General features: G+C 34.9%; 1 non-coding gene across 1 annotated transcript; it reads left to right on the top strand.

Annotated features, from left to right (window-relative positions):
- Positions 1 to 411: 411 nt before the first annotated feature.
- LOC112533993 lies at positions 412 to 519 on the top strand. Its single transcript, XR_003078316.1, has one exon. It is a non-coding gene; the product is annotated as a small nucleolar RNA R71 (small nucleolar RNA).
- Positions 520 to 22,362: the final 21,843 nt, after the last annotated feature.

The following is a 22,362-nucleotide window of genomic DNA, read 5'->3' as shown; positions in this document are numbered from 1 at the left end:
AGTGTTAGAAAATGGGTTATTCCTAGGTTGCCTAAGCTGATAAGATTCCATCAAATTAACATTTTCATAATCATTTCATGCATAAGTCTCATAACATGAGCAAACATTAGCACCATGACCATAAACACCATATATACCAAAACCTCATTACTTGGTACATTTTTAGTTGAAGTAAGTATTTTAACTTGTCTAATTAATTCGGTTGTTTGCATAGCCATCTCAATATTAGACACAACTTCATTTACTGCTACTTTTTTTGTTCTCACACTCTTTTATTATGAATTGGCTCCTAACATCTTAAAGATATCATAAACCTCATCAGCAATTAGTACCTCCAGCTGCATTATCAACCATAAATTGATATTGTTGTGTTAATCCATCATAAAATGATTGGTTAATCATAGGAAGTGGGTATCCATCGTGTGGGCATTATAATAAGAGTGATTTGAAGCGACCCTATGCTTCATGAAAGAGCTCAATATCCTTTTAATAAACATTAGAGATTTCAGCCCTTAATTCTTTACTTTTTTATATGTATAAAATTTACTCATAAATTTTTGGTAAACTTCATTCCAATTTCTCAAAGAATTAGGAGACAAGGTCATTAACAAAGCCTTTGCTTTTTCCTTTAATGAGTAAGGAAAATACCTTATCCTTAATTGGTCCTCATTTAATCTAGATAATGGGAATGTATGAACTATATTGTAAAACTCCCTAATAAATGTTAATGCATCCTCACTAGGTATACCAAAAAATTAAGGAAGCATATTAAAATGTATGTTCTTAAGTTCATAATTCCTAGATGCATCACCTAAAACTATGCATGAAGTAGTGTTACTAATTATAGACCGAACATCATCCTTCATAGCCATTTGCCTTTCAGTTGCTACTTGTCTTTGATCGTTTGCTATTATTTCAACCTCTTCTTAAGATTCTTTTTCTAGCTTTTCCTCTATTTCCTCTTCTTCTTCTAGTCCTTGAGGTACAAACTATCAACATTCATTTTTTGGATCTAGATATCGAGGGAATTACAGAATACCCGATGATGAAAGTTACTACCTTGCTTAAGTCTTGGAGATTGAAAATAGGCTAATTTGAGAGAAGAATAGGAATAATTAGACTTAAAATTACTTATTTTAGAATTAATTTGGATCCAATTGATAGAGAAAATAAAGTTTGAGTAAAACGGTAGTTTTCACAAGTTTAGGGACTAAATTGCCAATTTTTTTAGAACTTTTGCTTCTTAGAGCCAATCGGCTCTGTGCACAGCCAAATTGGCTCTATGCAGAGCCGATCGGCTTAGCATAGAGCTGAACCAGCTTTCTACAGAACTAATTGGCTCTATATAGTGCTGATTGGATGTTTTCCGAATCCAACACTGTTTCTGGTATATTTTGACCTAAAAAGCCAAAATTTGGTAAAATAAGTTTCTACAAGGTATTTATGATTTGGATCCTATTTTGCATGCAAAATTCATAGTATCTTTCTTGGATACTATCTTTTTCTTGTAGAGAGATTTTGGGTTATTGCTGATGGTGATGGTGAAGAGAGGCTAGAGATGGTTTCTATATCATCTTTTTTGGTTCATTGTAAACAGGTCTAGGGACATTACTTTGGTAATCAACATTTTGTAACATAGTGTTTGAGCTTGTTAAATCTGATGTTGAAAATCTCGGTAAATCTGATGTTGAATATCTTGGTAATGTTTGTGATGAAGTTGGTTCTTTGTAAGGGGCATAGATAACAAAAGGTATATTTGATACCCTTCCAATATCTATGGTCGAAATTGAAGAATTGTCATCAGAAAATCTAGAAGAAGTTAATTTCCTATTGATTGTGAGCTTTACTTTCCCATCTGAAAATTGGGTTATGTTTCTGAGATTGGTGTTTAGTTCTGTCTGCTTTACTGATTCAGGTTGGGTTACTCCTTCAAGGATCCACTCTTCAAGAAGAGTGATATCTTTCCATTGAATAGTTTTTGGTATTGTTGTGTTAGCTTTAGAAAGGTCTGTTTGGAGGAATAAGGTTTCTCCTTTTGGTGAGTGAAGTTTATGTTTCAAACAAAAAGCAGAAATCATGGCTTTGTAATGTATTTTGAAAATCAAAGCTATCGGGATAGACCCTTCAAGCATTTTGTAATTATGCGTTTTTATTTGGAGAACAATGCTCTTTAAAATATTTTTTTTATTTAAAGAAATTGTAATATTTGGAAAACAATTGAAACTAATAGGTCCTTTGTTAAGGCTTGACTCGGCAGTACCTAATAAAGAATCATAAAAATTTGTAAATCTAGTGTCTCTAAGGACTGCTAAGATGGAAGTACCTAAACCTTCTCTGTAAGGAGTTTTATTCCTACCTGGACAAGGCCTATGTGGATGTATTTATAGTCTTTTTCTTTATGCTTCTGGAGGGTTTTTAGATTCAGAAGATAGATTTCTTCAAAAGGCTTTAAAATTTGGATATCTCTTTCTTCAGTTTTGATAGTAAAATATGTTTTGAAGATAGGAAACTATGAAAACTCATAGATTTGCTTCTTTTGAATCTTGGGTATTTCCTAATCGTCAATATGCTTTGTAAAATCTTCAATAGTGATTTTCTCACTATTTACTAATCCTTTAGATCTTGAAGACTCAGAAGTAGAAGAGTTTGAAAAAGAAGACGATCTACAGAAAAGAGGTTCTAAACTCATTTTAAAATAAATTAAAGTAACTTTCTACACAAACATGAACCAAGCCACCAGTTTTACTGCCCTTAAATAAAAAACGGGTCTTGCTACTATGCATAAATGAATAAGTTTGTTCAACAGAGATATGATGCAGTTTAAAATGATTCTAAAATCTCTTATATGTAAATAACCTTCTCTTCCCAGGAATCCTATAGGCTCTGATACCAAGGGGAATAATGACAAGCACAGAGCATACACTTGCTACAGAATAATGACAAGTTTTTAATGTGCTGGATCCTCAGATGAGGCAAGCACAGAGCATACACTTGCTATAGAATATGCACAACAATGAAAATAACAAATTCTTATTAATAAACAAATATACAAACTTTGAAATGAAAGTTTTAAAATAAAAGCTTTAAACAAAGAAATATAACTTACAAGAGTAGTAGAATACAAGAGGAAGGGTTTTCTCTCTCTTTTTCTCACTATCACTCTCTTCTCACTATATTTCTAATAGTATAACTTGAAGAATACAAGAGTTTCTTGTGATTTTTCCGTCTGCCTTCTTCTTTGATAACTCATCTATTTATAGAGGTCTTCAACCTTTGGCCTCAATAATGCTTTCTTTGGATGCTTTTGATAATGGAGTGAGGGGCTCCATAATTCTTCTGAAAAGGAGCAGAAGTTGTATGCCATGCTTTATTATTGTGGAGTCTTCGTCATTTTCTTTTAAAAAAGTAATGGTGCAGAGTCTTTTGTCTTTTTTCTCTTTTGAAAAGACTTTTTTTATATGGGTTTTTGGCCCATTGCAGAAAATTAACATGGGCTGCTACTTCTGGTTTCAACCCAAGGGCTTACAAGGATATCATTTGATGGGCTTAAATATCCTAAAACAATCATCTTCATTCGAGTCACCATCTAAGTCAATTGCTACTGAGTTGGTGTTGGAAGAGGATGATGAAGCTTTAGATTTTTCTTTTGAAGAGGCGGTTTCTGAAAACTATTTGATTAGTTGTAGGAAGTCTTCTTCTATTTGAGCCACCGCTAGTTTTGGAAGAATAAAAGACTTATGTGCCAGGAAGGTAGTTTGTTCTTTGGGAGCTGGCAAGAAGCTATTCTTTGTAAGAAAACTTTGTACCATCTTTGGAGATAGTTTTTCTTGGTGGTTGAATTTATCCCACCATTTAACTTTGAACCTTCGGGTAAGGATGATTTCTCCATCTGCTGCTTGGTTGAAATGGAAATACCACACACATACCCACGAGAGGAAGAAGTTTGAACAAAATAAAAGCAAAAGGGGAAATTGTCTTTCTATTTTGTTCGGTTTGTAGTGAGCTTTGAATAGATTAAACAAAGGGAGTACCTCTGGTATTATGGTTTCTGGAATGTTACCATAATAATTCCACCATTGTTTAAACCAATACGGGATTTTGGAAGTTTGAATTGTGCTTGTGTCAAAGTAAAAAAGCCAAGAATGGCTCTGTCCTTCATTTTGTAAGAGAAAGATATTAAACCAGGCTTGCTGGTAATCCCAATAGTTAAAGGTTGTATTGAGGCTTGAGGGGTAGGTGTTTTAGAGGGAGGTTGGAAAAGATCTTGACGAGTGTAAATCCATTCCCCAATCAGAAGGGTGAAGGATTCTTTGAATGGTGCATGTGGAATAAGCTAGGTCTTTGTGGTCTTTGTGCTTTTTGAAGTGTTTGAATTTTGCAGAACCAGTTACCTCTAGGATAGACTGGTAATAAGACTGAGGTTTTGCTTTATTCTAGGGTTTAAAATACTATCCTGGAGGGAAAACTTTTGAAACCAATTTTGAGGGGTTTTCTGTACAGAATCCTTCCTCAACAGTCAAAATGCTTTGAAAATTTTATTTTTCTATGTATTCATTAGTTTTGAAAAGTTTTGTTTGAGATAAAACTATTTCTTGTGAATTTGGCTTTGAAATGCTTTAAGAGTTGTGAGATAGGTTTTGTGAGAAAATCACTATCTCAGATTTTGAAACAGGGATAGAGAGTATACTTTACCCTTGTTTGATAAAGAAGATGACTTTGGAGAAATTTCTGGCTGGACTTCAGCGACAGGTTTTTTCTTTGAATATTCTTCGACCATCTTTAAAAACTCGGGAGGTTGTTGTGCTAGCCATTCCTGTATTTGGAATTATTTTTTGACTGGGCCTTCTTCACTTTTGTTTATTTCTCCCTAGATAATCTCAGTCCAGGTTCTGATTGGCTTTGAAGAGGAAGGAATAATCTCCTTTTTAGGGCTTTGAATAGCTTTTGCTGCTTGCTTTTCTTCTTTATCTTTTGCTCTCGTTTTTCGTGGCATTGTCACTCCTATTTTTGAAGGAACTCTCTGGTTAGAAAGTCTGGTATGGAATTCGAATCTCCTCTTATGTATTCGATTTCAAAATAAAAAACGGAAAGAATATCTTGCCATCTGGCAAAAACTGTTTTGAAGCTATATTTTGGACATCTTTTGCAACACTTCTTTTGTAGATTTATAATCAATCCTTAAAAGAAATTTTTGATTTAAAAGACCACTTTGGAACTTTGAAATGCATAGTACTATTGAAAGAATTTCTTTTTTGATAGTTGAATAATTCTTTTGAGTATCATTCCAGTGTGCAGAAGTAACTGGACATTGCATTCTTTTTTGTTGTGAATTTGTTTAAGAATTCCACCATAACCTAAATCTGATGCATCAGTTTCAACAATTTTGAATGCAGATGGATTAGCCAAATGTAAACATGGAATTTCAGAAACTTATTTTTTTTATGCTTTGAACAATCTTTATATGCTCGTCAGACCATGCAGGGGGATTCTTCTTTAACCTATCATGGACGGGTTTTGTTAAACAGTTTAAATTTGGATAAAAATCCATGACATAATTTAAACTGCCAAGGAATCTTTGCAATTGAGTTTTCTCTAAAATTTTATTTGGAAATTTTGAAGTAAAAGCTAGAGATCTTTCAATTGGGGTATAGTTCCCCGGGAGATGTAGTGCCTAAGAAATCTAATTTTCGTTTGGAATAAAGATACTTTGGCTTTGGAAATAACTAAACCATTTTTCTTAACAACATAGAAAAATGTCTCCAAGTGTTTGAAATATTGTTCGAGAGAATTTGAAAAGATTAGTACATCATCGATGTAAACAATGCAAAACTTTAAATAAGGATTAAAAATGTCATTCATAATTTTTTGAAATTCAGAAGGAGCATTTTTTAATCCAAAAGGCATCACATTCCATTCGATCGGCCAAATGGAATCAGAATGCGCTTTATCTCGATCTTTAGGATGAATCTGGATTTTCCAAAATCCTGATTTCATATCAAACTTTGAAAAGATAAAAGCAGAATGAAGCTTTTGAAGAAGATCTTTTTTGTTTGGAATAGGATATCTAATCCACTTTAGAGTTTTATTTAAAGGTTTGTAGTTAATTACCAATCTAGGTGTACCCCTTTCTATTTCACTATTTTTGTTGACATAAAAGGCTGAACACGACCAGGGGAATCTTGATTTGGTAATTAAGCCTTTCTTTTCTAAGTCTTTGATTTCTATTCTACAATGTCTTTCTAAAGTTTCGTTCATTTGGATAGGCCTGGCTTTGGTAGGAATCTGTTTTTCACTAAATTCTTTTTCATATGGTAAATCTACCATATGCTGTTTTCTTTTCCATAAAGCATTAGGAAGGTTAGAACAAACTTCTCTTTCGATTTTGGACAAAATTATTTTGCAATTGGCTTTGGATTCTTTTTAAATTCATATCTTATTTTAGATGGAAAAGCTGGATCTGCTTTCCTTTAATTAAAGCATTTATCTCAAAATTATAAATTGAGTGAGCTTTTATAAGATTGAAATTTCTTTTCTTGGGTTTTTCTAAAAAAGGAAAAACAACCTTTGAATCCTTAGCTTTGAAAATGGTACCATCAGTAGTTACTTTGAAAGGGGTGATCAAATTGATAAAAGGAGTCCCCAGAATAACAGTTTGTTGTAAATTTTTTCTAAGAATAAAAATATTTTTTAAAGCAATGTTTTTGTTTAGAATTGCAGCTTTAGTTTTTCCCGCAATTCAAATCTTTGAATTGTTAGCAGAGATGAGTCTTTCTTTTATATCTTGATGATATCTTTTAGGAACCAGCTCATAATTGATACAGTTGAGGTACACTCCTGTATCAAACAAAGCTATAGTTTCTATTTGAAAATCATCAGGAAAAATGAGTTTTATCTGAATAAGATATTTTCTTGAGGTTATTTCTTTCAGTACATTAATAAAGTTTTCTGGAATGTCTTCAGAAACCTCAAGATTTTGAAAATCATTTTCTTCTTCAGAATTAGATTCAATGTTTTGCTTAAGAATCAAGCTTTGGAGCAAAGCAATGAATCCCCTTATCTCCTCTTATATATATATATATATATATATATATATATATATTTGATTATAGAAACATATTAGGAATGTTTATTTAATGTTTGTTCCATATAATTCACATGAATAGACTAGAATTTCTTTTTGTTTAACATGCTGATTTTATTGGGGTTTGAATATGATAATAAGAACACTTAGGATTTTGAGCATGATCTGATTAGGTTTTGAATTTGAATGGATAATAGTAGATATAATTAGATTATATTTCCATTCTTTTATTAATTTCACATGTTCTAACTGAACTTTTACCCTTTGTGTATGTGAAAATCGGTTCTAGGTGCGAGAAATCAAAGAAAACTATAAAAAGCCACCTGAAGCCCCCCAAAGCCAATCGACTGTGCATAATATTAGGTTGATTTTTGAGTTTTCAGTGTATTTTTGGAAATTTCATGTAATGTAACTTAGTTTTAGGGTTTCTTTTTAATATTTTAGTTGTAGGCAGGTTGAAATAGATATATTATTTTCTACCCTTCTATTTTTGCTTTTATCTTTGACGGACGCCAAATAGATGTTGTATGATTGCATAATTAAAATTGGACAGATATACTTGAGCCCTAAAATCAGACTTGGCATGAAAATTGTAGTTTATTAGGTAATAAGATGTCATGTTGAGCTTTAATCTAAAATCTATATAGACTTAATGGGTTTTGCCATGTTTTAGTTAGGTTAAACTAGGCTATATTAGATTTAAGATCACTGAATTGGGTCTTTTCATAAAAAGTAGTGTATTAGGCTTAAAGGCTAGAAATTAAAGCAAAACTTATAATTAGGCTAGATAAGGTGGGTCTTGTATATAATTAATTAGTAAGTTAGGTTAATAACTTTGAGTATGAGCTGGGCTTTAATAGAATAGTCTAGATTTAGGTAGACCTCACAGGCTGTAGTGCTTGATGTGTAGGATATTTAAATTGCATTTATAGGAAATAACTTGTTAAATAATAAAATTAAAGACAAATATACAAAAATAAGAAAGTTGGCTTCCAAATCCATCTATGAATTTGTGGCATAAGCTTTCTTATAGAATCGAGAAACGTCTAGTAAAAGTGTCCCGGTAACCAGGTGGCGACTCTCATCTCTGTGCTAGTCTTTGTGATTAGTTAGCGTGTTCCCGATTAGGTTAAAAAGCCTTGCAGTATTGTAGTCATTAAAGACACCTAAATGCACACCTGAAACCACCGCCCATAGTGGCGACTCCACTAGGAATAAGAGAAGTTGATTCCAGTCTATGTTTGTCTTTAATTTTATTATTTCATAGTAGTTCTTACATCATTATACCATTTTCACGCATTGTGCACTTTGGTCTCTATAGCCTTGATGACGTCGATTAGTGGTTCTTTAGTTTCACTCAAACCTTAGAGTTGCGACACTCGCTAACCATCACTCATAAATAAAGAGTGGATCTCCTTCATCGCATGGACCTTTGAGTAGGGAGATGCGCCAAGGAAGAACACTTTTTACTTGTGGGAGCCTTTTATACTTACCTAAGATTACCTCACAGTAATGATAGTAGTAATCTCCTTTAAGAACCCCTATTATTTGCTACTTAAGATGTTTCTCCTTTTAAGTACTTAAAGCCCACATATTGGAAAGCCCTAGCCCAAGAACAAGTGGTATCAGGCTCTAGGCCCAAAATATGCAGGCTTCAAACTTATATTGAGAAACATTACCTTGTTTGTTTTATCTACTTTAAGAGTTTATAGCATGTACATCGGGCCTACTATCCCCTGTTGATAGAAGGCCTAGACCCAAAATTCTAGGAAAGAAAGATTCATCACAAACCGTGTGCGGGAGTAATAAGGTTGGAAGGATGCTCTGTATATTAATGTATATGCTAACCTTTTTGTTTTCTGTCTTTATGTATAGCACGTGCAGCATGCATCTCATGCATTACACACATCATACTAACCCTTTTATTTTTAGCCATATAAACACTCCTTTAGGTTGGAAGAGACAAGATAGTGGAAGGCTGAAGAGGATACTAATCTCATTGAGAATCTGGATTGTGTTAGAGCTCCTTGAAAAGCCAAGACATCAAGCTTCAATAAGTAAGAGTGAAGCTACATTTGAAAAGCAGGATGTTGAGATCCTTAAGAATGTTGTTATCGATGATTTAAGGGAGGAAGCTACATTTGAAAAGTAGGAAGGAACTCCAACAACTTTTGGCTGGGATGGCTGCGAACCAAGCCTTACCTACTTCTCTGATTGCACTAGCTAATCCCCCAGTTTCTATTGACCTAGTTCCGATCGTAACTGAAACTGCTACTGCTGCCAATGCTAGTGCCGAAGACCTAGCTAGAAGGGGAGTGTCTAGGATTTTGATGAGTATGTGCTGGACCAAGCCAAAATGAAACAACCATTGCCACTAATAAAGTTGTAAGTGGCTTAAGCGCCATGCTTGAAAGATACAAGGCATGCTAGAAAGCAAAGAATTAGACCCAACCTATGATTTCGAGAAATTAGTGTTGACTAGTGAGGACAAGTTACCTGCGAAGTTCAAGATACCTGAGATGAACAAGTTTAACGAGATTGGTGATCTGAAGGTTCATCTAAAGCAGTATGTCACCATCATGGGAACTACACAGTTGAGTAGGATCTAAATTGTCAAACTATTCGTACTGTCAATAAAGGGACTTACTGTAAATTAGTATCATGATCTGGAAAAATTCGCCAAAGTTGAATGGTCAGATCTATGTAATTCATTTGTTAAGCAATATGACTATAATAATTAGTTGAAAGTCTTAATTAGAGATCTTGAGTCCACCAAATAGAAGCCGAATAAGTCCTTCTCCAATTTCTTGACCAGGTGGAGAAACAAGGCTGGGTTGATAAAGAACAAGCCTTCTAAAAAGGACCAAGTCCATATGGTGGTCTGAAATGTTCTTCCTAGTTGAGTCGAAAGGCTTCAGATGATGAACTCGAAAACTTTCATGGAATTATATGATGATGGGCTTCAGGTCGAGAAAATTGAGAATAACAAAAGGAAGACTGTGCGAATCGATGGAAGGTCGAATTTTTAGGTTGAAGGGAGTAGAACTCTGGATGTGAATGCTGTCGAGCAATTGAGAAAGTCCTCTAACTTTAGGCAACCTCTCTTAAAGATTTTTGAGAGGTTAGTGCAACATGGCATGCTCCAACCAACCACCCTCCAAAACCCACCTAACCCAAATGCACCCAATACCTACTACAAGTTTCACCAAGCACCCGGCCACCACACAAACAACTGCACTCGGTCGAAACATGAAATTCAAGACCTTATTGATGTCAAAAAATTGACTGACCTAAACCAACCCAGTACTAGATGAAACCCTCTACCAAATTACAATAATACTCTACTATTAAACTAAGTGTCCATGATCACCCTTGACTTTAATAAAGAGGAGTCATGAATTCTTTCGAGGACATACCCCGACTTCAGCCAGAATTATAAACCAAGCCAAATAGCCAATAAAGAACCTTTACCGAGCTAGGAACACCACTATGTGTGGTGTTCCATCACCTAAAAATGGACCAGGAAACTTAAGCCCCAGTCACCTAAGAATAGTCCTAAAACTCACGATGATCATATTGTGAGTATCACAAGACTTTCGAGCATATAACGGACCAATGCAACTGTCTCAAGCAAGAGATCTAGGACTTAATTAATTGTGAAGAATGGCGAGTCGAGCAACTTTCTTGGTATGAATATGAACATCTGTTGGGACAACCCTTAGGAAAATTCAATTTAAGGTTCGCTATTCGAAGCCTACTTCGGTTGACTTCCAAATTGAGAACATTATGCTAAGTAGCTGAGGGTTAGAAGATGAGGCAGTTGATGAGCCTTATCTCATGATTGACATTTGGTAAAGTTCTAGAGACGAGTGCGAGGTCCAAGATGTTAAGGCAAAGGATATATGGGCAGACATCGACTCTAACAAAGAAGCCGAGTCAATAGGTAAAGACACAGGGGTTTAAGAACTGAAGCAAGTTAAGAAAGCTCTTGAAGGGGATAATGGGTTATTGGAACAATTGGAGAAAGAAAAAAAGACAACCGATATATGGGAGCTGCTGATGCACTCATTGGATCATAGAAAGGCTTTAACCCAGGCCTTGTCTAGTATAAGCATTAGCACAACAATTACCCTTGAGAAAATGATCAAAATGCTAACTGACAAGACTATCGGGATTATCACTTTCTAGGATGAGGACTTATCACTCGACAAAAGAGACCATAACAAGGCTCTCTATATAATAGCAGAGTTCAAGAGGAAAAGGCTGTATGCGTGATGGTAGATGATGGTTTAGCCGTCAATGTATGTTCTTCTCGCATACTCTAAGCTAGGAAAGACTGCAAAAGATCTAAAGCCATCAGATATGGTGATAAGAGCTTATGACGAGACAAAGAGAGATGTGAAAGGAATATTTTCAACATTAGTAAAGACGGGTCCTATTGAATCCCAGGTGGAACTCACTATTTTGGACATCCAAGTAACTTTTGCACTGTTATTGGGAAGGCCATGGTTCCATGTCTTAGGAGGAGTTCCTTCCATTGTGCATTAGAAGGTCAAGTTTCCTCATGAAGGCGAAATAGTAACCATTAATGCCAAAGGTGGTAAGGTTGTCTTGGCTATTTAGGAAGCTATGAAGGAGTTGGAAGCCCCTATTGGATTCCAAGTGGTTGTTCTTTACGAGAACTACATGGATCCTAAAGTAGCCAGTATATTCAAAAAGATGGATTTCATGCTTGAGATGGAACTACAAAAAAACTAGCAGGGTATTGCAAAGCTGCCAGACTTCAAAGGTCAGAAAACTCGGCATGGGCTGGGTTACCATGAGGATGAAGATGAGAGCAAACCAAAAGGTAAGACTCTAAAAGACGTATTTATCTAGGAGTACAAGACTTACTCAAAGGAGCCTGAACTTGTTACAATAACTGAGATTGAGGTGCCGAGATTTGAGATATTCAAGAATCTAATTATCAACAGGATGGTTGAGTTGAGCATCAAGGAAGTCCATAACAAGATCGCCACCAAAGTTGAGGAACTAAAGCTGAAAGAATTTGTTGCTTTGCCTAAGAAGCTAAATTAATAAGAGCTAGTTGCTTGATAGAGGAGCAAATCATTGATGTATTTTATGATGATGTAATAACGTCCAATCCTGATGGAGATGTTGTTTCTTTCATTTCAAAGATCAATGATATAAACTGTTGTCCTTTAGAACTAAGAAGGGGGAGGTTGAATTGGCGACCTCAAATTGCGAAATTGAAGAACTTTGGGTGACACAAGGATTTTAAGAAAGAGTAAATAGAATTTGAAGAGAGTTAGGATTAGAGCAATTAACATAAAGGTTTGTAGTGGTTCGGGAATTATTCTCTCTACATCCACTCATTAATATCACACTTGAGTATTCGACTATAATCTTTAAGATTACAACCTTTGGGTTTTACAAATTCACCCAATAAACTTGGTGTTTTCCAAGACTAACACTAAACATTTTTCCTTAGTGAACCAATCTCTTACTAAGTCCCTTAACCCTTGAGTATTAGTGGTTACTCAACAACCAATTCCTTGTATTTTTAATACCTAGGCTCACACAACAACCCTTTAGAGTTATTTATTGCTTTTGCCCATACTGACGATAAAGTCTCAAAGGTGCATAAAAAGTGGATGCCTGCAATCCAAGTAAAGGCACACAGTTGCCATATACCTTGAGGCTGACTTGCCTGATTCTCTACTAGACATAGGACCAATAAATAAGTGTATCTAAGACGCCTTTCATTTAAGGAATCTAACCATCATGGTCCCATGGAGTAACAACTGATCGAACTTGCACGTGCTTTAGCTCGTAATCGATGTTCTTTAGGATGGTTAACATTTGGAGCTTTTCTCACAACTAAATTTTCAAAAGGAAAAAAGAAAAAAAAGAAAAAAGAAAAGAAAAAGAGAAAGCTAAGTTGAAACTCGAAAAGGCGGAGTAGGCAAAAATAGAGTTTGTTAAGTTAAAAACCCGAAAGGACGGCTTAGGCAAAAGTTAAGGCAAGAACAATAGAGGAAAGAAAAGAGATTTGGTTCTATACCTGTAATAGAATGAGGTTGCCTCCTAACCGTTGATAGGTTTTGTACATATCTTACTCATTGACAGTTTCAGCCAAAATGATGGGTATAGGATCTGCCTATACTCTACTTGATTAATAATGCTGGCAGTCTTGATATCTCCCCCTTCCTGAGGAGAAATCAGTATAAACTAGGCATAAAGGAAAAAACCCAACATTCGAGTTTAAGTAGGTGTCCCTCTTCTTTCTTTTCATAGCAAGAGATTAGAGAAGTAAGGGTAATGTGCTGACCAACAGAATGGGAAAGTACTTCAGCTGGGGGCATGTCAAATAATTCCACTAGTTTACTAGGAAAAGGATTATCAAGCCTTGGTAAAGTAATCGGATGAGAAGAATCCATAGGGCCTCCAAGAATGGTAGAGAACTCAATCATGAGGCACAACTCTTGCCTATTGAATCTAAAAACATAATCTCTTTAACACTAAAAGTTAATAGCTAAATGAAGAAACCCATAATCAAGCTTGATGTGTTGCATGGATTTGAAGGATGAAAGATGGAATTTCTCAAGTTTGATCCAGTTATCACCAGTTAGAGTTTTGAGAGGGGTTTATAGGCTTTTGGCACTTTTTTGAGACATGTTTCTTGACTTCAAAAGAAGGAGATTGCATATGAGGAAGTGTGAGGATGCATGCATATTTAAAAGCCTAAAATTAGAGTTAAATTCGGACTTTGCAACTATAGAGCCAAATTGGTTGTGTGATGTCATCATGTGTTTTTTTGACTTTTAAGGGCTTTTTAGGCATTTTCTCGGACCTCAGTCATGTGTAAGTCCAAAATCTACAATATGGAGAAGAAATTGAGAGCAAGAAAGGGATTTTAATAGCAAAAGCATAAATTCTTATACATCTTTAAAAGATTCAAAGTTTACATGACAAAAGAGCTGAAGTACAAATAATAAAAGAAAAATCAAAAGCTGGGATTCTCTCCCGAATCTCTCATTCCATCATCTGAATCGTTGTCTATTCCTTGAGTCTGCAAGGTAGAGAGTTGAAGTGTCAGAGTATCGATCATGCGCTGCTGGGCATCAATCTAACACTGTCAGTCGTCCACCTGCTCCTGCAAGCTTTCATGGTCTCTCTAAGAAAATCTTAAAAGGAGATTAGTTAATATGTTTTATACATGCATAAATGCATATATATCAAAATTCATAAACTATTTTTTCATTCTTACTCGCTAGTCCTTGCCAAGGATAAAGGATTGCCTCCTTGCAACGCTGACCAATCAGTGTACATGCTTAAATTGGTCTCTTTTGAACCCTTATGGTTACTATTATGTATTACTAACCTTTCATCAAGAAAAGATGTGAAAATATAGAGGAAAATGTTACTCACATATGTATAGGTACCCGGAGTAAACTCTTGCGAGAGGCAGTACTCCATGGCAAGCCCATGCTCTGTCACACCATGAGGACTCCAGTAAGAGACCATTGAATCAAGGAGGAATGGGACACTCCTCGGAGTCACGTTTGACATGGCTACATGAGGTGCTTCGGATGCAGCAATAGTAGAGGAACCTGAGATATGGGAGGGCCTAGAGCATCAGGCAGATCGCCCCTTAGTCAGCTTAGGAGCAGTAGGGCATGATGGATGAACTGCAGAACAAATAGTTTGATAAATAAGCGGAATAAGGAAAATAAAAGATTTAAAGTAAGGTAGAAGAAGTACCTGAGCCATGATGCCATCGTCGTACGATAAAGTCTCTAACAACTAAGGGATGAAAAAAGCATAGTCCATCCTTCAGGACCAGATAGTGAGATCCTTAGGCTCATGATATTCTATTAAACATGTCACTACCTCCTCCCCAACAAGATTCTCTATCTAAAACATAGTGAGGGGTGGAGACAAAGGGACTTGGCGTCTGTTAAGATCTTACTCCCATCCATAGATCCTCTCAACCAAATACTATGCCCAACAGGCAGGTCAGACGAACAGAATCCTCCTATGCTCGAGGTCAGCAACAGAGAGCATGTAGGGATCCTAGTGATGGCGCTCCCCTAGCCAATCGCTTCGGATCTATAAACTAGAAAGGTAAGTAACTTTGTACATAAATTGCAAATATGACTAATAAATTTTTGTTTACCTACGTGGATCTGAGCCTATTCTAATGGGACACTTTTGCTTGAGCCTTAACAACTCAAGCGAGGGAAGGCCCATGATGTGGAGATGGGCTATGAACCCACTAGAAGGCTGATCTCTAAGGCTTAGACCAGCAAAATAGAAATCAGTAGTCTTGATGCAAATAAAAGAGGAATGGGGCATAAATAAAAAGATAAAGTGGAACTTACATGCATGGCATGCCAAAAGCCACATTATGGGAGAAGTTGATCGTTGAAATGATAATGACATGCCAAAAGCCACAAATCCTCTTACTCCCATAGACAGTGATGTCCATCTTATGGTATAAATAAGCGAGAGCCATAGATCCCCAATTGTAGTAGGAGACCTGGTCTAGATCCTGCAGAGGGGCCAAATAATGAAAGTTCAATGAATTTCCTGAGTCACTAAACAAGGTGGTCCCAAAAAGATGTACTAGGAAGGCTCGAACCATCTAATCCACCTCTCGTGTATTTCAGGCACGAAGCCTCTATAGTGGATAAGAATGCTCTGTTAAGCAATGCATCGAGTGTTATTGCATGTTAGCAAGAAGCCAAGCAAGTCCATGATATATCGCTCTTAGACATCAGAATGGTGATCGTGAATTGCATCATCAAAGGGCACAGGGATACCCGAGAAGTCTATCCTTGTGATAGCAGCAAAAGAGAGAGGAGACAATGTCAACTCACTAACCAGAGTGTGGAAGGTATGGGTGGTGTCCATCCACCTCTCAAGCAATAAATATAGAGAAGTGTGATCCATCCTTTCAATAACAGATGGAAGTGTAGCCATAAACTGATGAAAGCCGGTGTCATCGATCCTAGCCTAGACAAAGCTTGGGAGCTCATTAAACCACTCATAGGCCCCATAAGATTTTCTAGCGAAAAGGACCGATACAATGTCACTCTGGAATAATGCAAACACAAGTATGAATATAAAATGCACACACAAAAGGACTCCAAACAAGTAAGTATGGTATTAATCTATTATTGTTTTATGACAAAATATCCTAAAAATAATTTTTGGCCCATGTACAGTTGATTCGGACTGTGCAGAGTCGATCGGCACTATAGAGTCGATCGACTTTATAGGTTAGGGCACACGGTTTTCTTTAATTGTTTCATAATTTTCCATGCAATTTGAGTAAATAACACATGTATCTAGTATATAAGTGATAGGAAATAAAGTTTAGAGTTGAAAAAAATACCTCTCAAATGGCCAAAAATGCTTGGTGAGTGTTCAATTTCGCTAAGGGAGAAATTTCCTTTCCTTTTACAAGCCCTAAGTCATTCTAATGGGAAATTGGTGGTGAGAACTGCCAGTTGAGTGTAATCGGATTTTGTCTGGAGAATCTAGAAGATGAGGTTGCCATTTTAAAATTGGTTTACGGAATTTGATAAGAAACTGAAGAAAGAGCAAAAGAGGATTTGAGAGAAAACAAAGGAGAAAACGAGATAAGACGATGAATGAATAGGAATGAGAATATATATAGGCCTTAAAGAGGACAAACATATCATTTAGGTTCCTGCCATTTGAAATTACATTTTAGTCCTTAAACGGACCGAACACTAATACAAGCTCCTAGAAGCCACATGGAAGGCTAGTTTGCATTCCGAGGTAGAAATTTTTGAAAAATTATAAGTTTGGTCCTTGACCCATCATAATTACATTTTATTCCCTGAGCGGGCCAAATGCCAACTTAGCTTTTGAAGGACGTAAATTGAGTCAGATTGCACCTCGAGGCAGAATTTCTAACCAAAAACACCTAGACGTGAAAAATTACCAAATTGACCCGAACTAGTAAATTACTTCATGAAACGAAAAACAACCAGATAGTAGTCTCTACAAAAGTAAACGGGCATGGTTCCCATATCAAAAGGTGTCATTCCCATGTCAACGGGCGTGGTCCCCAAATCAACTAGTGTGGAACCCATATCAATAGGAATGTTCCCCAAATCGATGGGCATGGTTCGCATATCAAAGGGTGTGGCTCCTATGTCAACGGGCATGGTACCCATATCAACGGGCGTGTACCCATATCAACGGGTGTGATCCCAAAATCAACAGGTGTGGTTCCTAAATCAGTGGGCATGGTTTCCAAATCAATGGTCGTGGTTCCCAAATTCAAGCAGGCGAAGTCCTTAAAACTCAAGCGGGCATGGTCCCCACAGCAAAGTCAAATCTTTCTCAATTTGAGCTTACGGGGTGTGGCTTCTATAGCTCATCAAGGTATCCTTTTTGTTGTATCCTTGATATTATGATTTATCTCAATTTATTTAAATGTATGCATGCTTGTAAATTTCGACAAGTCGGGGGTAGCTATCAACATCCATTTTCCAAATCTAGATATCGAGAGAATTACAGAAAACTTATGATGAAAGTTACCGCCTTTCTTGAGTTTCGGAGATCAAGAATGGGTGAATGTAAGAGAAGAATAGGAATAATTGGACTTAAAATTACTTCTTCTATACTCAATTTGGACCCAATTGACAAAAAGAATAAATTTTGAAACATAAAACGATAGTTTTCATAAGTTTAGGGAATAAATTGCTAAAAAAAATTAGAAATTTTGCTTCTTAGAGCCAAGCCGATTAGCTGTACATATTACTGATTGGTTGCTTTTCAAATCTGATGCCGTTTTATGTAAATTTTGGACCTAAAATGCTAAAAATTAGTAAAAGTAAGTTTCTAAAGGGTATTTATGATAATTATTGGAATTTTTTAATTTATTTAATGATAATTGTTTGAAAATAAAAGATTTAATTCCTTTTTTATTTGATAATAATTTAATAAAGGGGAGGAATAACTATAGTCTATTTATTTAATAATTGAATAATTATCAATATTTTCTAGGTTTTCCTAACACTACTCCAATAAATAGATGGATGCACCCTAGTTCTAGGGTTAGTAGAGCTTAGCATAATGACACTGATTAATTAGTAGAGTAAGAATTCTTAAAAAGTTTCCAACTACATCGATCCATACAAAAGCCCTTTGTAAGCCACTAAGAAAGAACTGTCAAATTAGGAAACCCATTGAAGAACGACAAAAACTTTTCTGAAGTCCCAAAAAGTAGAGCTGGATTCCCAACGCTCTTTGATTTAACAACTTTCTCATATTCTAAGACTCACAGAACAACAACCAATGGTGACAACTTGAGGGTTTCCCTATATCCACATCATCAATATCTTTTCTCCAATTGCTTCTTTTATATATACATACTATAGAAACATATTAGGAATGTTTATTTTTATGTTTGTTCCATATAATTCATATGATTAGACTAGAATTCCTTTATGTTTAACATACTAATTTTATTGAATTTTGAATTTGATAATAAAAATATTTAGGATTTTGAACCTAATCTGATTGGGTTTTGAATTTGAATGGATAATAGTAGATATAATTAGATTCTATTTCTATTTTTTATTAATTTTACATGTTCTAATTGAATTTTTACCCTTTGTGCATGTGAAAATCGGTTTGCGAGAAATTGAAGATAACTACAGAAAGCCACCTAAAGTCCTACAAAGCTGATTGGCTCAATGCAGAGCAATTCAGCTTTGTGTTGAGCTGATCGACCCTAAGCCTATTGGCTGTGCATAATATTAGGCTAATTTTTGAGTTTCCGATGCATTTTTGACAATTTCATATATTATAACTTAGTTTTAGGGTTTTCTTTTTAATTTTTTAGTTGTAGGCGGGTTGCAATAGCTAAATTTGTTTTCTGCCCTTTTACTTTTATTTTTATCTATGATGGATGCCAAATAGATGTATGATTACCTAATTAAAATTGGACATATAGACTTAACCCCTAAAATTGAACTTGGCATGGAAATTATAGTTTATTGGGTAATAAGATGTCATGTTGGAATTTAATCTAAAATCCATATAGACTTAATAGGTTTTAGATCACTAAATTGAGCATTCTCATAAAAGGTAGTTTATTATGCTTAAATACTGGAAATTAAAGTAAAATTTGTAATCGGGGTAAACTAGGTGTACCTTATATATAATCAATTAGTAAGTTAGGTTAATAACTTTGAGTATAGGTGGACCTCACATGTTGTAGTACTTGATAATATTTATGTTGCATTTATAAGGAATAGCCTGTTAAATAATAAAATCAAAGATAAATATACACAAATAAGTAAGTTGGCTTTTGGATCCATCTTTGGATTTGTGACTTAAGCTTCCTTATGGAATCGAGAAACGCCACTCATTAGTAAAAGTGCCCCAGTTACCCAAGTGGTGACTCCCATCTCTGTGCTAGTCTATGTGACTAGTTAGCGTGGTCCCCATTAGGTGGAAAAGCCTTGTAGTGCCATAGTTGCTAAAGACACCTTGGTGCGTGCCTAAAGCTGCCGCTCACACAAACTCACTCTCTACTTCTTAATCTTTTTCTACCTTTTTAACAACTTACTTGAAGTTGTAGGGATTTTAAGTTGATGAATTAAAAAGTGAATCTAACTATTACAACCCACATATAACTAGAAAACAGAAAGAAAACCCTAAGAACTAAGTGACAATACAAGAAATTACCAAAGATACATAAAAAACTCAAAAATCAGCCTAATATTATATACAGTCGATTGGCTCAGGGTGAAGAGTTGATCGGCTTTGCATTGAGCTGGTCGGCTCTAGGGCCTTTAGGTGGCTTTTCTACAGTTTTCTTCGATTTTTCGCGCTCAAAACCAGTTTTTACATGCATAGAGGGATAAATTTCAGTTAGAACATGTAGAATTAACAAAAAAATGGTAATATAACCTAATTATATCAATTATTAACCAATCATATTCAAAATCCAATCAAATTAGATTCAAAATCCTATCAAATCATATTCAAAACCCTAGGTGTTCTTATTTTCAAATTCAAAACCCAATAAAATCAACATGCTAAACAGAAAGGAATTTTAATCTAATCATATGAATTATGTGGAACAAACATTAAAAGAACATTTTTAATGTATTTTTATAAATAAAAAATATATGTAAAAGTAATAGAAGAAGAGATGTTGATGATGTGGATGTAGGGGAATTCTCAGGTTGTTACCGTTGGTTGTCGTTCTACGAGTCTTAAGAGATAAGGAAGTTGTTGAATCAAAGAGGGGATAGGAATCCAGTTCAGGCTCTTTTTATGATTTCAAAAAAGTTGATGTCATTCTTCAATGGATTTTCTAGTTTGGTAGTTTTTTCTTAGTGGTTTACTAAGGGCTTCTGTATAGATCGATGTAGCTAGAAAATTTAATAAATCTTTCTATCCTAACCTCCTTAACCCTAGACCTAGGCTATACTATTCCATTTATAGGAGTAGGTTAGGAAATCCTAGAAGATACTAATAATTATTTAATTATTTAAGAAAGGGATTGTAATTATCCTTCCCTTTTATTAGATTAATATGAAATAAAAAGGAATTTAATCAATTATTTTTAAAATATTATAAAAAATATAAAAAAAAACTCATTAATTATCCTAAATACCTTCTAAGAACTTATTTTTGCCGATTTTGGGCGTCTTAGATCGAAAATATAAGTAAAACGACGTTAGATTCGAAAAATAACCAATCAACACTATCTAGAGCTAGTCAGTTCTACACAGAGCTGATCTAGCTCTATGCTAAGCCGATCGGCTCTGTGTAAAGCCGATTCCGCTGTGCATAGAGCTGATTGACTCTAAAAAGTAATAGTTTTGAAAATTTTAACAATTTACTCTCTCAACTTGTGAAACCTGTCGTTTTACCTCTCAAACTTTATTTTTTTATCAATTAGATCTAAATTGATTCTAGAAAAGTAATTTTAAGTCTAATTATTCCCATCCTTCTCTCAGATTCATCCCTTCTTAATCTCGAGGCTCGAGAAAGGCAGTAACTTTCATCATCATATTTTCGATAATTTTCTCAATATTTAGATCTAGAAAATAGGTGCTGACACCATATCCATTGCTAAAATGATCATCGAAAATATGTTAGTAATAAGTTTTTTCTCTATTATGAATTTTAGCAATCGCCTTCTATCTTTTGTGACAAACAAGTCCGTTGAACATTCCTTACCACTGATACCATTCATACAAACTTTTTCACCTTCATCAAAGATGAATTACATCCCTAGCTTAACATAATGACTAGACCTTCCTCCCTCCTAGTCTCATCCATTTTCTTCTAAATATTTTGAATTTCACAGTAACCTCTCCCATGTCAATTTTTCATAATCCCATGTTCATGGGTATTATTAATTCCCTATTCTTTTATTTACTATAACCATCTCCATTAGAATATGCTATTTCCTCCACTCATTGCACCTTTAATAAATACTAGCACCATAACCCCACAATCACATTTAAGTGTAACTATTACATAAAAACCTACACTTAACCTTATTGAACCTTCACTAAAGCGCCTTTTTAATAGACTTTGTTATAGAAATATGATAGGTGGAAGTTGAATTGCAAAGTTGGGATAACCTGACTTGAGGACACGTAATTGGCACTAGGGAATAGGCATAAAGCTATCAAAATCCATACCAAGCCTTATTCCAATTAAAACCATAGATTTGCATACTGCCAATAATAAAACGCATAATAATTACCTCGTCATAAATATATAATTAAATATTAAGTCATTCCAAAAATATTAGTGACTCAAACTATCTTACCACATACAAAATTAATATTAACTGCTAAACATTTGACGCTAGCTGAGGAGCGTCTAGATTTCAAATACCAAATGAATTTAAAACTAGATTTTTGCCCTGTGGTAAAGGAAGAAGGGTTGACAAAAGAGGTTGGAAATCCTATCTGTCACTTGGAAAAATAAAATTTGAAATTACTGGTCTCCAGAGTGAGTTAAAATCATATAATAAAAAATATAGTAACAAATACTCATACAAGGTAATATAAATATTTATTTATACATATATATATAAGAGTACACATTATATACATACATCATGTCATTACTAAAAAATTTAATTGATTAGAAATTAGGACAAGAACAATAGCAGAACCCTAGAATCCAAATCTACTAACCTATAGGCTATTTTATTTCCAATAAGATTGGCGCCCAGAGAGCAAAACTCAATCAAGGTCCTTAAA

Source organism: Ricinus communis, chromosome 4 (genome assembly GCF_019578655.1).
Source record: "Ricinus communis isolate WT05 ecotype wild-type chromosome 4, ASM1957865v1, whole genome shotgun sequence".
Taxonomy (NCBI): domain Eukaryota; kingdom Viridiplantae; phylum Streptophyta; class Magnoliopsida; order Malpighiales; family Euphorbiaceae; genus Ricinus; species Ricinus communis.
The sequence above is the reverse complement of the archived record's forward strand: the minus strand, read 5'-3'. Positions and strand labels throughout refer to the sequence as shown.